Source organism: Phodopus roborovskii, unplaced genomic scaffold (assembly GCF_943737965.1).
Source record: "Phodopus roborovskii unplaced genomic scaffold, PHOROB, whole genome shotgun sequence".
Lineage (NCBI taxonomy): Eukaryota > Metazoa > Chordata > Mammalia > Rodentia > Cricetidae > Phodopus > Phodopus roborovskii.
This window is the reverse complement of record NW_026125853.1, coordinates 705,313-720,378: the sequence shown is the minus strand read 5'-3', so window position 1 is coordinate 720,378 and position 15,066 is coordinate 705,313. Positions and strand designations below refer to the sequence as shown.

Genomic DNA, 15,066 nt, shown 5'->3' with positions numbered 1-15,066 from the left:
ATCCATATGTACAACCAATTAAGAAAATTCAGGGAGGATATTTAAGAATCACATACAAATATATAAATTCTGGACTCTATTACCTGAGACATTCTAGGCTCCAAAGCTTTTTATTTCCTCAAAGTTATATGATGTGAAAGATATCCTTGAATTCAATGAGGTTTTGATAATCTGAGAATAAATCTGTATGCCTGGCAGTTACATTGCTATTCAGGTTCTAGCAGCAATGTCCTTAGGTCATTTAGATACTTGGAACTGAAGTATATCTTGGATTCTCATCAATGTTTTATTCATAGTTTAAACACTTTTAAGAAAGGCTAATATTTTAATTCCATTAAGCCATGCATAGTGGCTCATGTCTGTGTTCCCAGCATTGTGGAGACAGAGGGAGCAGGACTACCATGAATTTAGGTTAACTTAGGCTACAGAATGAAGCCCATTTCAAAAAAATCAAATGCAAACCCCCCACATGCCTTTGATGTCACCTAAATGCTGACTCAGCTGCCAATTATGTGGTAGCAAAGAGTGTTACTGGACAAGTTGTTTATTACAATGTCTTAATATAACCAACCAGTGTATTCAGCTATGGCCCTTACATGAAGCAACTAACAGCTATCCCTGTTTGGTTTACTAAATCCACCATAAGCCTTTTAAGATAAGCACAACTTCAAGTAAAACATTTTCCCACAGATGTTGATGCTTTACAGCGCATGAAGTTATTTGAGAAGGAAGATGAACGGAGAAAAAAATGCAACCTTTTCATTTTGGACTCAAGAATGCAAGTTGCTAGGCTACCTGAATTCCCAGGAGAAAAATGGGTTAGTTCACCAAGAGTTTTCATTCAACAGATCCTATGCATTTTACTTATTTGAGATACCTAAATGGTATATGCATTCACTTATTCATATTTCAGTATCTTTCTATGAAGACAATTCTACAATTTCACTGAGAAACACAGTGTGCACTTCAAAATGTTTACCAAGCTACATATAATGCAAATTTGAATTCATTGTAACTGCACTTTTCTTGAAGAGTCCTCATTAATTCCAAGATGCACTTGCATGGTAATTACACATATTCATGAGGTAGAGTATAACTTAAAACCTAGTGTGAAAAATTGAAAGTAAACTTATTGCTTTCTGTCATTGCTCTTTTTTGTTTCTTCCACTCATAAATTTATTTTAAGCAAATTAAAATAATTTATAAAAATCTAATAATATCCTGACTTCAAATATATCTTTATATTTTACTGTTAAATCCTGGAAAATGAAAAAATTATACACACTGAGAGTTGGAAATGTTATTAAGCTGATTCTCCTGAATTCATCCAAGTAGCTTAGGAAAACCTATACAACTCCAACACATACAAGAACTGTAAGGAACTTTTCACCCACACTAACAACCCCAGGAGCCTTTTTCCAAGAAAGCCATAAACATCAGTTTACATCTACTGTGCCTCTCTTAAAGGCTATGACAGTCATGGGGATTACAGTGCCTAGATCCTTCACCCTCCAGCAGCATAACTAAAGTTACCTGGCTCAAAAATCCAAAGCCTAGAAGATATATAGTATTTGGTGACTTCTTTCATGGCATGGCAGTTTATGCTTCCACTTCAGCCTTCCTGCCACTCCTTTCAGATCCCAACAGCAAAGATTTCCCTAAGGCTCAGGCCTAAGCCCTGTCCTCTTTTCTCATACCATTTCCCCCAGAGAAATGGAATTGTTCCAAAGATGCAGGCAGCCCTGTAATTGTCCAGATCTTAAATCTCTATCTCTGACCTCTCTTCTGAATTTCAGTTCTTTTTATCTGCAGCTGCAGCTGCATTTGGGACTCCTGCCCTCTAACCAGGTGGAAATACCTTACTCCTGACCTTTGCCTATCTTTCATCTTGCTGCAGACTCACAGTCAGGGACATTGCATCAATCCCTATGGTTTGGGGCAGTGAGGAAAAGAAATCAGGCAGCTGCTGAGCAGAACTGCCTTGGGTTGCAAAGCCTAGATAGCTTAAGAAAATTAGAAGTATGTAACTATGGAATATGATTTGAAACCCCTCTGCGAAAGAGAAAAACCATAAATACATCCAGAATTCCAAACAATAGAATGCCTTTTAGAGGGAGAGAAAGGGGGCTAACTGGGATTTTAGTATGTGCTAAAAGTTACAGAATTCTAACATCAACATTTACTGTAATAGAAGAAAGAGAAAGAATGAATGAAGGAAGTACTGTGTATCTGGCACATTTTCTGCCAACCTAGAGAGAAAAAAAATTGAAAATTCCTTTATGATTTTATATTACTGTCCATTTCAATAGTAGCTTTCCTTAAGGTTCTTTTTTCAGAAACTAATGGGATTTTTACAAAGCTGAAACAGTACACAGAAATCGAGGAGAGAAAAAAAGAAAATTACATCAAGTTGGGCTATAAAACCAAAGCATTGGATATGAGGCACCACAAAGTAAAACAAAACAAGAACTTACTCATCTTAGTTATGAGATTTTACTTGATTTATAAAGCATTCTTTTGAATGACAGACTCCAAAATTTAATTTTATACCAATGCAAATGCACAGCAATACCACTTTACCAGAGACTGCTGCTTGTGTTTTTAAAAAAATCTTATAAAATAAAAAAAAAATCTACATTTTCTATACAAACAATAGATGAAGAGACCATGTAATTTAATATCTATGTTATATGTGATATACACTGGTATAAATGAAAACCAAGCCCCTCATATATTATTTTTAAAACTCACTTTAGGACTCAGGGTAATGTGTTTATATGTAGCACATTTGTTGATAAGGTTCATTCTTCAAGAACCCCAAATTTAGTTACAGGCTTAAATATTTTAATTGGTACGATGGGGGAATATGTGTAGTTTCTGAAATTTGGTAACCCTTGTTTTTCATTCTTAGCAGTAAAATGGCTTTGGTAACGTGTATATCTATAGGATAAGATGTGGATGGGTACTATCCCAAAAGACTGCTGCTGTCCTTTGGGAAATAATGACCATTAGACCAGAAAGGTTCCTATGATGTCCCTGGGACCACTAAGCAGCCTGAGGGGGCCACAAGACACGGTTTCTTAATGGATCCATAATAACCCAGTACCAATCTTGGCTCTGAAAAATAACCCTTTTTCACAGCCAAGTCAATGGCATCTCAAGCCTTTTGTATTCTTATCTAGACCCAGAGGCTCAGAGGTGCCATGGATTATAATGGTAAGTATTAGACCATGTCACTAAGGATTTCATAAATGTTAGGAGAAAACATCCTCTGGCCTAAGAGACTTTAATCTTAAAAACAGCATCTAAGGCTGGCCAAGACATTGCAGTCAATCTTCCTCATCCCTTAACCATACACAGTAACTTGTTTTAAATAAGGGAATTAGAGAGTGAGTTCATTTATGCTTGCCTCGGTTTCCCTCTTTCCCCACTTTATTTGACCTTAAAAACAAATCATTCTCACTGGTTCATCGTTACATTATTAAGTTAAGCAACTAGCACAATGATTCAAGAGGAAAAGTAGTTCTCTGCTGAAATAAATATCCCCACCCTGATGAATCTTCAGTTCCCCCTTGGAAAATGCAACCAAAATGCAGCAGGGTGAGGGAATAGCTGATGACATCTGTGAACCACATCCACATCAACAAATTGATAACAGATAAAGGAGAAACTTCAGAGCATTAATAAAACCTCCAAAATTCACTCTATTGCCTCTGCCATACCTTCAAGCTTTTGACAGGTGAACGGAAAGCTGTTAACCAAGAAAGAAAAGCAGCACTGTAATGATTCAAACCCTACCTAAGTCCTGAGAGTTAGGAGAGAGTCTAACAGAGTGCTGTTTGCAGGAAAAATCATGAAAAGTACCTTTAAGTTTCATGAGAAAGCCCTGCCATATACAAGAAAAGGAGCACGAGAAGCTGAAAACTACCCCATCAGTTACTGTATCTTTAACAAAAAAGCTGTTTGCAAAATAACTTGGTTCTTCATATACATCTGGATCTATGGGGGAATTAAAATAATCTCTCTCATCTGGATCTATGGGGGAATTAAAATAATCTCTCTCAAATACAATTATACCTGAATTAATTTTTTAAAGACATTATTTTATTGGCCTGCTAAACACAGCAGCTAAAAATTAAATGTTAAACACACCATATATATGACCTGTTTTAACGATCGTGTGGTAAAAGGAAAACATCCTGATCTGTGATGTTATATTGTAACATCTGTATGCTCACAGATGTGGCTTCTCAGAGGATGTAGTTGTGAATATTGAATTTGCATTTCCTGGGCACTAGGATGTCTGCTTTCTGCAACCATCACAGGCCTACTGAAATCTCCGATAAATCTGAAAGGGCAAAAGGAGAGTCTACCCCAACCCCAATGGAGTGTTAGCCTCCTAACAGCAAATACTAGCAAATCCCCACTTTGTTTCTCTTGGGAGTTCTGTGCATAATCTGTGCAATTTTCTCTTCTAAATAGGTTATCACCAGTCAGTATTGATGTATCACACTGAGTGTCCTTAACATGCTACATACCACCTTTATTATAAATCTGAGATGCTAATAAGAAAACTGGAAAAAGAAGTTTTAACAAATATTTTTTTAAAAAATATGTTGAAGGCAAAATTAGGCCAGCTGAGTGCTCCTCTGAATTCGTCAACATTCCCTTCATACTATTAGAATCCTTTCTTGAAACAACCCAAAGGCACATTTCTCAGGGCAGTCATGGCTTCTATGCAACCAGCTATCCAGTCTGAAGAGGTAAGACTCTGGGAAGAGAGTAGAATTTTCTGGCCTATCTTCTTCAAGACAGCTTTGCTGCTGTGACCTCCAAAGAACAAAGGGATGATTGGGCTCAACAACTGTCTCTTGTTCCAGGAGAGCCCACTAAGATAACTTGATTCTGAGGAGTGAAACATTTTAGGGCTGAACCAGACTTGAAGGAACATCTTGTGCATCCCTATCTGACAGGGAAAGAAAAAGAAGGCCGAACAGGCGAAGGGGTATGTCCTAATTCACAAGCAGCTTAGTAAGCACAAAAGCCAAATTTCCACATTCTCACTACCCAATATGGAGTCTGTTCAAATGAGTCCGTGTCTGGAAAGATTGTTCCCGAAGCCTTCTTCCTACCCCTATCCCCCCTTATTTGTGCCTGTATGCTCAGCATCGCCCTAGCACTTATCACCAAATACATCAATGCATTGTTTGCATGCCTATCTCCTCCACTAGCCTTTGCGTCTAGTAGTCTGGGACGAACTCTATCTTCCTCATCTTTGAATTCCCCCAGGGATGTATCTGTTCCTGGTGAATAGTGGCCACACAAGTTTGTCAAACTCTGGGTGAACAATTTTATAGAGCACCACACTTAAAACTTCTCCTGTTCCCCTTTCTACTGCCCTTCATGAGATCCTTCTTTCTCCCAGAAAGGTATTAGTCAGCACATGACTGAGATGACTCCTGGTTGAATTTTTCTAAATAAACTAATATTTCATAGCTAGTCTATAAGTTTGATGTTATAATTATGAACCCCGAGGAATATATGACCATCACGGTTCAAACAACCTAGTAATTTAGTATAACAGAACCAGAAGGGACATGAATCCATGAGGCACGCAGACACGGCCCCTAGCTCTCAGGACTTTCAAGATCCCCCAAAATATACCCTTCCCCACACTGGATGAACAACAGCAGCAAAAAAAATCCCGTCACCGATCCATATCTAATCAGCGCCTGGGCCTGTCCAAGGGGAGCTCTATATTTCTAGGGGCAGTTTACAACAAAATGCTTCTCTACCTGCCCCACCCCTACCCAGAATTTCTCAGAAAACGCTGGAGGTCAAATTCCCCTAAGCTACTTAGACAAAGGTGGAATACATGGCTTTACTGTGGCTTTCTACTGTATACCAGCTTTAAAGAAAGACATTCCTTCCAAGTTCTCCTTAGTTCGCATTAAAGATTTGCTTTTAAATGATCACGAGCTTGAATTTTTTTCTTTGAAAAAATGGAAAGAGTAACAGTAAAAAACCTATTTGTTGTTCACGGGCAAAGCAAGCTGAATTCACCAATATCCCAAATCTACTGCTGCTGCTCCCCCCTCCCCACTCCACACACAGTTTTTACCCCTGCTCTAATCAAATACCTTCAATCATTCTAGATAAACTTTTAACTGGATTCACAAGCTCCTTGTGAATGAATCATCTCTATTTTAAAGAGAACCACAACCACTCTAAACTCTTTATAAGATAAAGAAACACATTGGTGCCAAATTGTTATCAATTTCAGAAGGCGCTTCTGGTGGTAAGTATTCATAGAAGCGGGCTTTCAGTATCTGGTAGCAGTTAATGCAAAATGCCATTTAAATACAGAAAACTTAGAGTACTACCCACAAGGAAGCAAATACCCTTACAGCCATGCTACTTACTACGTAGACTTCGTTATGAAACAATATAAAAGGGTGTCTGTCTCTGCCCAGCGATAGAATCTAGTGCACTACAGCTCCTCTACCTTCTTTGTCTGGACACCCCTTTCAGCATCTACCACAGCAATTGGAAGGCAGGACAAAAAAAACACCAGCCGCTTGGACCCTTTCTTCCCCCCTAAGGCTTTTGCTTTGAATCCTACCTAGGGTTGTTAAATTTATCAAATAAAATACAAGGCTCCTAATTCAGTTTGAGTTTTAGATAAACGATCGGAGTTTAAGTATGTCCCATTCAGGACTGTCTGGTAACTTTCTCCACATGTACTCTATGCTACGAACTGAGCTAAATAAAGTCAATTCACCCCCCCCCCCCCAACCCATTTCACTGAGGCCCAGACCGGACCCATCAGTCCAGGGTCAGAACACAAGTCACCCAGAAGGAATGGAATGATAAGCTCCAGCTTACCTGACCAGCTGCAAGGAACTGAAGGAAGTTGACTGTTGGAGACAGCAATTTGTTCACTACATAGCTCCTCCCACCACAAGCTTTAGACCAATCACTTAGCCTGTCAGCCACTCCACCTTCCAAGCCACAGAGGCAAAGCTGTACACTTACTTGCATGTTTGAGTGACTGCAATGCCTGTTGGAGCTCCCTCTTTAGGTTAAGATGAAAAGGTGCATGGTATGTGACTGACTTTATTTTGTAGAGCTATGGATGGAATCTGGGCCTCCTGCAGGGAGCTCTGAGCTCCACTCCCAACCTCACTCCAAATACATACAACACATTTTTTGAACATACAAAATACTGCATGAAAATTAGGCTTTTATATTTTTTAAGGCTTTCTTTTCAATTTGTGGGCTAGGGAGAGGTTCATCAGGGAAGCTGGCTTTTTCTTTCTATTCCTGTCTGTTGAATATCAAATTCCAGCAGAAGTTATTCATTAATGTCCAGGAAAATGAGTGATTAGTGTCATGTAACTATATATACTCACATAAAATTTATGCAACTACATACTTAAAATTGGAATAGCTTTTCCAGTCAGTGCTTGATTACTCCTATTAAGACAAGGGACAAGTCAAGGCCATGGCTAATTCTAATGAACAAAATAGTAGTTCCAGAAAATGGCTATAAGAGGCTCTCATTACTGAATATAAATATATATCACACAGATAGCAATCAATTTAGGAATCACTTACTAGTCACAGTCCTGAATTTATTTTTAATCATTAGTAATGTTGACTCTGAGTGGAATTATAAAAAACAGAATTAGTAAATTCTAAATGAATAAAATTACACTATGATGGGGAACTTTATACATCAATGGACATATGACAGAAACATTAAATGACAAAACTGGAAAGATACTCTCTGAGAGAGTGAAAACATACAAGAGTCCTATATGGCGTACAGTAAAGAAATATGCTCACTCTTGTTCATTTGGTATTTTATAACATTTTTAATTGTTAAAATCTACCATATTACATTAAATGACCACTACCATCTCTCTATAGAGTGCCTCATGAAAACCCCAATCCAATTCATCTTCCTAACGCTACAGATAAAGAAAATGAAGCTCAAACTAGAACTCATGGCACTGTGTAGATCAGGGTTGTTTTTGAGTTGTTGTTTTGGTTTGGTTTTAGTTTCATTTTCATTTCTCTCCTAAATTGAAAAAGAACTTTTTCTGTTGCAATGGTTTTTGTTGTTGTTGTTTGTTCTTTTGCCTAGAATCAATCTCCTCAAAGCTAACAAGATAGACTCGTTTTACTATAATTGCTACAAAACAACATCCCACTCTCATCTTCCCAAGGCCTCTCAGAAGCTGTTAGTTTCATCAGGAATTTTGCCATGTCTACTGTGGCTTTCTTTTGTTTGAAGTCTTCCTCAAGCAACTTTTCAAATAAAAACTTCAAGTCACCTTTGTCAAACTGACTTTCCTACATTTGGGCTTCTTTTCCCTGGAACCAAGCCAGTTACTCCAGGTTTTCCATGACTTAAGGGTCTCAAGTGAGTTTTAACTGTACTAAAACTCAGGAAGTAGGAAGGTATTTGGCAATTCTCTCCATTCCTATGGGGTTTAGTTATGGGCTATGCTTAAACTTTGGGGTTTCCATTTACTAAAATTAAATTTCCTGCCTCTATGTAAAATATGTTTCAAACAAGGATTTAATTTAGATAAATATCTTCCAAATATGTAAGTAGAACATAAGATGAGAAAAATGCTAATTATTGTTCAGACTTACACAAGTTGGCTTTGCAAGATTTGGTGTGTTGCTAATAAATTTGATAATTATGTGTCAAGCCGCTTATCCATCCACGCAGATTGTATAATGAATACTACAATTACAGACTCAGCACTGCATTTTAAAATTAGGGAAATCATGATAAAAATCAGTGTTCTTGTGCTAAAGATGAATGTTTCTTCAGATAATGAATTTTAAGATAACAGTGTCAAAATGTTTACAGGTTGTTGCTAAGCTAAGTTTGTAAGTGTGGGATCATGTTACAAACATTAAAAAAAGAGACAAATACATTCATATTAAAATTATTATTTTCTTCACAAGGCTATCATACTCCCAACCAGTTAAAAATGCAATTTCTAAGCAGGAAGTTTTATTTGGTGACATGGACCACCTCTAAAATACTTGGCAGCATGCTCTAAGGCACATTTTCTTAGTCATATATATATATGTATGTATATCTATTATGTCTAAGTCTATTATTTAATATTTATTTAAACTGTACTATGTAGAGTCAAGGTAGTTTTGAGTGTCATACAAATTCCAAAATAAAACTCCAAACCGCAAGTGTACTATATTTAAATAAATGGCATTTTCAGCAACATGTATCTGAAATTCATTTAAAAGTTATGTCAGTTCTCTTCTGTTTTGTAGACAAGAAAACAATCAAGTGATTCTGCTTGCCTTAACATCCACCAACTTCCCTCAATTTCAACCAAATTCAGATAGGTCTCAGAGATATAAACTGAATTAACAAAAAGTTCTAAATGAGATTGCTACCATAACTTTAAAAATGTGTTTTAAGACTAAGGTCATCTCCAAACCTGGTTCAGGAAGTACAGCAATCTTATTAAACTCACCTGCTGCTTCTTGTGGACTGTTAATATTTGACAATGATGAAACTGTTCCTACTAGTCAAAGACTTAAACAAGGCCAGCTACAAACAATGTAACTAGAGTATGGATTAGTTTAAGTAAAATAAAGAGATTAAGGGAGATTTTCTGTTTTAGAATAAATCAATCCTTCAACCATAAATGCTTCATTCCTTTACAGAGAAGTTGAAATATAATCATTGCCAAAAGATGTCTATCTCCAAATTCCAAACAAGGAGAAAAAGAAAGCAAAGAACAGAGAGGAGAGAATTAATTAGCTATTTTTAAAATCTATCAATTTTCCTCCCAAAGTCAACTTAAAGAGCTAGAAGAAGACTTGGTACTTTTTACAATGTGAAAATTTTATATATTCAGCACAGAAAGGTGTCAGCATGCCATAGTGCAGTCTGATCAGTATGCTTTATTAAATGGAGTCCTCCATTTGGTAGAAACAATAAAACAAATCTACCCTATCTATGTGATGTCTTCCTTGTCAATCAGGATAAAATGTAGAAAATGGGTCTTTGAAAAAATGAGTTTCACTTTTTATGTAAGTCAAGTCAAATGCCATTCTTGAAAATATTTCATAAAGCCAATAAAGCAAAATAAGCTATGTAGTGTAAAACATCACCATGCACGTCTTTCACATGTACTTTTCTACTAAATAACTGGAGTGGTCTTATACCATTTCATGTTTTTCAGTGAGTTTATGACATGCAACATTCCATACAGGCAAATGAGTATGAAACCCTGATGTATTAAGCAATTCACACTATTTATAAGTATGCTGGATTTGCCACGAGAATACTGTTAACATTTATGTTTTCCACTAACTATCCCCATCACTGCAAAAAGTTGTTTTAAGAATTTATAGAATGATGTGAACTCTTAATTTTGGGGAGCGTAGAGTCAGTGTCTTACCATGTAGCCCAGTCTGGTTTCAAACTTTCTATCTATCTATCTATCTATCTATCTATCTATCTATCTATCTATCTATCTATCATCCATCCATCCTATGCCTCAAACTCTCAACCCTCCTGCCTCAGCTTTGGGGTATTGGTGTAGTGATATATTATTTATGATTTATTAAAGCTTGCCTAAGGATTCAGGAAGCAAAGTCAACCACAAGCCATAGAAGCCAGGCACACACCTTTAATCTCAGCAGTCAGAATCTAGGAGGTGATGGTACATAACTTTAATCCTAGGACTCAGGTAGATGGGTCTCTGTGAGTCCAAGGCCGCCCAGATCCAGTACTAAAGAGAAAGAGCTCACACAAAGATGATCTCAGCACCTGGAATCACACACCTTTAATCCTAACATTAGGGATGTATTAAAGACAGGAGCAAGGTCTCAGTATCAGGTATTCATTCTCCAGGCATGTTGAAAATAGGAACACCCCAGCCCTTTTACATGTAAAAGCTCTCTGTTAGCTTAGCTGCTTTGCTTCCCTGCTCTTCCAGCTTGAACCCCAATATCTGTCTCTGGGTCTTTTATTAATTCATGTTACATATTGGGAATACAGATGTGTGTATCCCACCTTGTTGGATGGCATTTTTCAGTGTGTCCATCTTAATATGGACATTGTGTATTTACCATACACTCGTCAAAGAGTTATAAATGCATTACTTCATTGACCTTCCATAATCGAGAGAACTGAAATACAAAATGAAAAAAGTGCCTAACTGACCGAGATTACAAAGGAACAGAGTTTGGACTTTAACCTAGGTGCGCCACAGATCACACTCTAAAGACCAAGACACCTTATTGTAATAGTTTGGTAGAGCTAAACTGAGCATAGTTTAAGAGATAATGTCTAATAGTTCTACTAGCTGAGTCTATATTCCCTCTAGCAAGGACTGAACATTAATTGATATTAGGTATAGACAGAAACTATTTAATATACATATATATGCAGAGTGTGATACTTTATTAAGTACAGAGTTATTTTGAGTGAATAGAAAATAAACAAGGTAACTGGATGCTAAATATAGTCTTCCTCAGGTGGCTCAGTGGCTAAGGGTGCTTGCTGCCCAGTCTGATTATTTTAAATTGATCTCTAGGACCCACGATGTAGGAGAGAACTGACTCATGCAATTTGTCTTATGACCCTCACATGCACACTATAGCACACATGTGCACAAGCACATAAATAAATGGAATTTTAAAAGTAGTTTTCATCTGGTGCACTAAATGTGGATGTGCAAGTATTCCCGTAGTTAGCGGGCTTAGGATTTTTTTGTATATGCCCTTAAGTGGTACAGCTGGGTCATATGGTAGCCATATCTTTAGGATGTTGAGGAATCTTTTAACTGAATTCAATAATGGCTGCCTGGTTCACACTGCCACCAGTAGTGTATGTAGGTCCTTCTTTCTTGTCATCATCACCAGGAATTGTTTTCTTTACAAAATCCATTGTGACCAAAATGAAATGGATGAGGGAGCAGGAAGACTGAGTCAGGGAAATAATAGAGGAGAGCAAGAAAAGAGAAAATTAGAGGGGGGCATTATAGGTTAAAAGAGAAATCTGGCATTAGGGAAATGTCCAGAGATCTACAAGGATGACACCAACTAACAATCTAAGCAATAGTACAGAGGCTACCGTAAATGCCCTTCCCTGATAATGAGATTGATGACCACCTTATATGCCATCCTAAAGCCTTTATCCAGTAGCTGATGGAAGCAGAAGCAGACACCCACAGCTAAACACTGAGCAGAACTCCTGGAATCCAGATGCAGATAGGGAGGAGTGATGAGCAAAATGGTCAAGACCAGGCTGGAGAGACCCACAGAAACAGCTGACCTGAACAAGGGGGAGCTCATGAATGCCAGTCTGATAGCTGGGAAACCAGCATAGGAATGACCCATGCCCCATGAATATGGGTGTTAGTTAGGAGGACTGAACAGTCAATGGGGCCTCTGGTAGTGGATCAGTATTTATCCCGAGTATACAAGTGGAGTTTGGGAGCCCATTCCACATAAAGGGACACTCCCTCAGCCTCGACACATGGGGAGGGCCTAGGCCCTGCCCCAAATGATATGATAGACTTTGAAGTCTCCCCATGTAAGGCCTCACCCTCCCTGGAGAGCAGAAAGGAAATGGGATGGGAGTTTGTGGAGGGATAGGGGAGGATGGGAGGGTTAGGGAACTGGAATTGATATGTAAAATAAGTGTTAGGGAGGTGGATCAGGTGGATCTCCTGAGCTTGTTGACCAGGCAGTCTTTGAAAGCATGCACCCCAGGTTCAGAAAAAAAAAATTCTGTCTCAAAATAAAGGTAGAGCATGGTAGAGGAGGACACAGGACATCAACTTCTGGCCTCCACATGCACATGCACAAGCACATGCAACACACACACAAGCACGAACGCGCACGCACACACACAAGTTTAAAAACATGCACCAACTAGTCAGCCACTGAAACAAAAAAGAAAGTCTTCCGTCTGTCCTAAAATGGAATGATTAGTCCTTCGACCCAAGTTTCAGCTCTTTGCCAGTTTGTTGGGGAGAAACAATGTTAAGTTTTCAGGAGCTGGGTCATGGGAACTTAGGTACAAGCTACTAAGACTCAACAAAAGGAACAATCCAGGAAAACTGGGAAAAGTGGGGAAAGAGTGGCACTTTGTGACCATTATTCTACCCCAAGCAAAGAACTTTAAAAACAGTGTTTTCATTCTGGAGCAGGCTTACTCTGATCACAAGTGTTTGAGTGCTACAGGTTCAACATTATCACAAAGTGGAAAAAACTCCAAAGGGGACAAAAGTTGAACCTCGTTTTGAAAAGAACAGTACAGATTGTTCATCTGAAGTATTCCATTCCTCTAAAAGCAAAGGCAATTGGCAACTCAAATAAAGTACACACACACACTATCTCACAAAAGCTTTCCTCCAACATAAGCTTAGTTCCATGAACTTTGTGATTATCAGGTATCAGTAAGTAGATGGCTATATGATGTAAATACATCAGTAATGTATACATATCAACTCTTCAATTAATCATTTAGTTCTTTCCCACAACTTTTAAAACTTGCTATAGACATTTGCTGATGACAAGAATCTAAACTGAAAACAGAGAATAAAAAGCATACTTTTAGAGACAGTGTAACAGGGCAAAAAAAAAAAAAAAAAATAACAACCCAGTAACAATGACATATCCATTGTGATGAGACTCAACTATTTTTAACTGATTATTTTTCGTTGGATCTGCAATATTCTTGAAAAGGTCATGTGTGAAATCTTGCCACCCAGATGGTTAGTCTATTGGGAGGTGACATAAACTTTAGGAAGTTAGGCCAAATTATGATCACTTGGAATGCTTTCTAGAAGTCAATTTTGAGACTCCAATCAATCTCTCTTTCTCTTTTGAGTTTTCTATCTCATCCATCCATCCATCCATCCATCTATTTATTTTCTTCTTAGCTACCATGAGGTAGGCAATCTTCCTTTGTGACAAGCTTTCCTATCACAGGACATAACAGATCCAAGGACAGAGAGCAGACAAAAACCTCCGAAACTTTGAGACAAAATACAACTTGTTTTAAAAGATAGTTTTGTAATAGCAGTAGAAAACTAACTAATACAGACTATTCATACTCTAATTGTATTTTTCCTAAACTAAGGAATGAATTTCAATATACAAATGCAGATTTACTGGAAAGGACACTGAAGTGGAAACCAAGTGCACAAGATTGTAATTATTTCAAATTCTGTTCATTTACAAATAATTCCTAATTCCATATACTTTTAGGTACTTTGAATGACCATGGGGACTGAGAACATTTAGCGTTTTGGAAATAATTATCATATGATAATGCATTTTGTTAATTTTTTCAATAAAACTAAAATACTTATAATTAACTACAGTTAACAAATTAAAGCATTTGTATCATTTCAGCTCTCTAATGGAAGTAATGCACTATACTCTATATACTTCTTGATTATATCAGTAATATAAATTATCAAATGCCTAGACAAATAATTTATACATAATGTTAAAAATGAGATCTCTCTTATGAAAACTGGTATGACTGTTAAGCAATTGGTGCAACCTATCTTAGTGTTATGGTTGGTAGAGAACAGAACATAAAGGACCAGAATCACATATTACTCTCACTCTCCTAAATCACTTCAAATAACCTTTGTTTCCCCCTAGTCAACTGTCAAGAGACTAGCGCCAAAGAGAACAATCATTCTCTTACTATTACAAGCAGCCTAACATTATGATTTAGCAGTAACAAAGGCTAGAGTAAACCTCAGTGGTAGAGTACCTGCCAGCATGCCAAAGGCCCCAGGATCTAGTCCCAGAACTCAGAAGATATAACAAACAAAGTCTCTGAAAACTAGCACATCAGAAATTTATGTCATAATCTAATGAAATATATAAAAATCATTTTTATAATAAATATACTATTTGATAGTTTTTCTAACATTCTTGTGGTCAGTATTGTATTTTATTTATAACATTTATTAAAAAGATACGAAATAAGACGAGTCATCGGTGGTTTCTGATTAGTGAGGACAAAACAATAAACAGATT

General features: G+C 37.4%; 1 protein-coding gene across 3 annotated transcripts in view; it reads right to left on the bottom strand.

Moving 5' to 3' along the window:
* The window catches only part of Mbnl3 (muscleblind like splicing regulator 3), a 52,361-nt gene that overhangs the window by 22,943 nt on the left and 14,352 nt on the right, over nt 1–15,066 (bottom strand). The window lies entirely within an intron of this gene.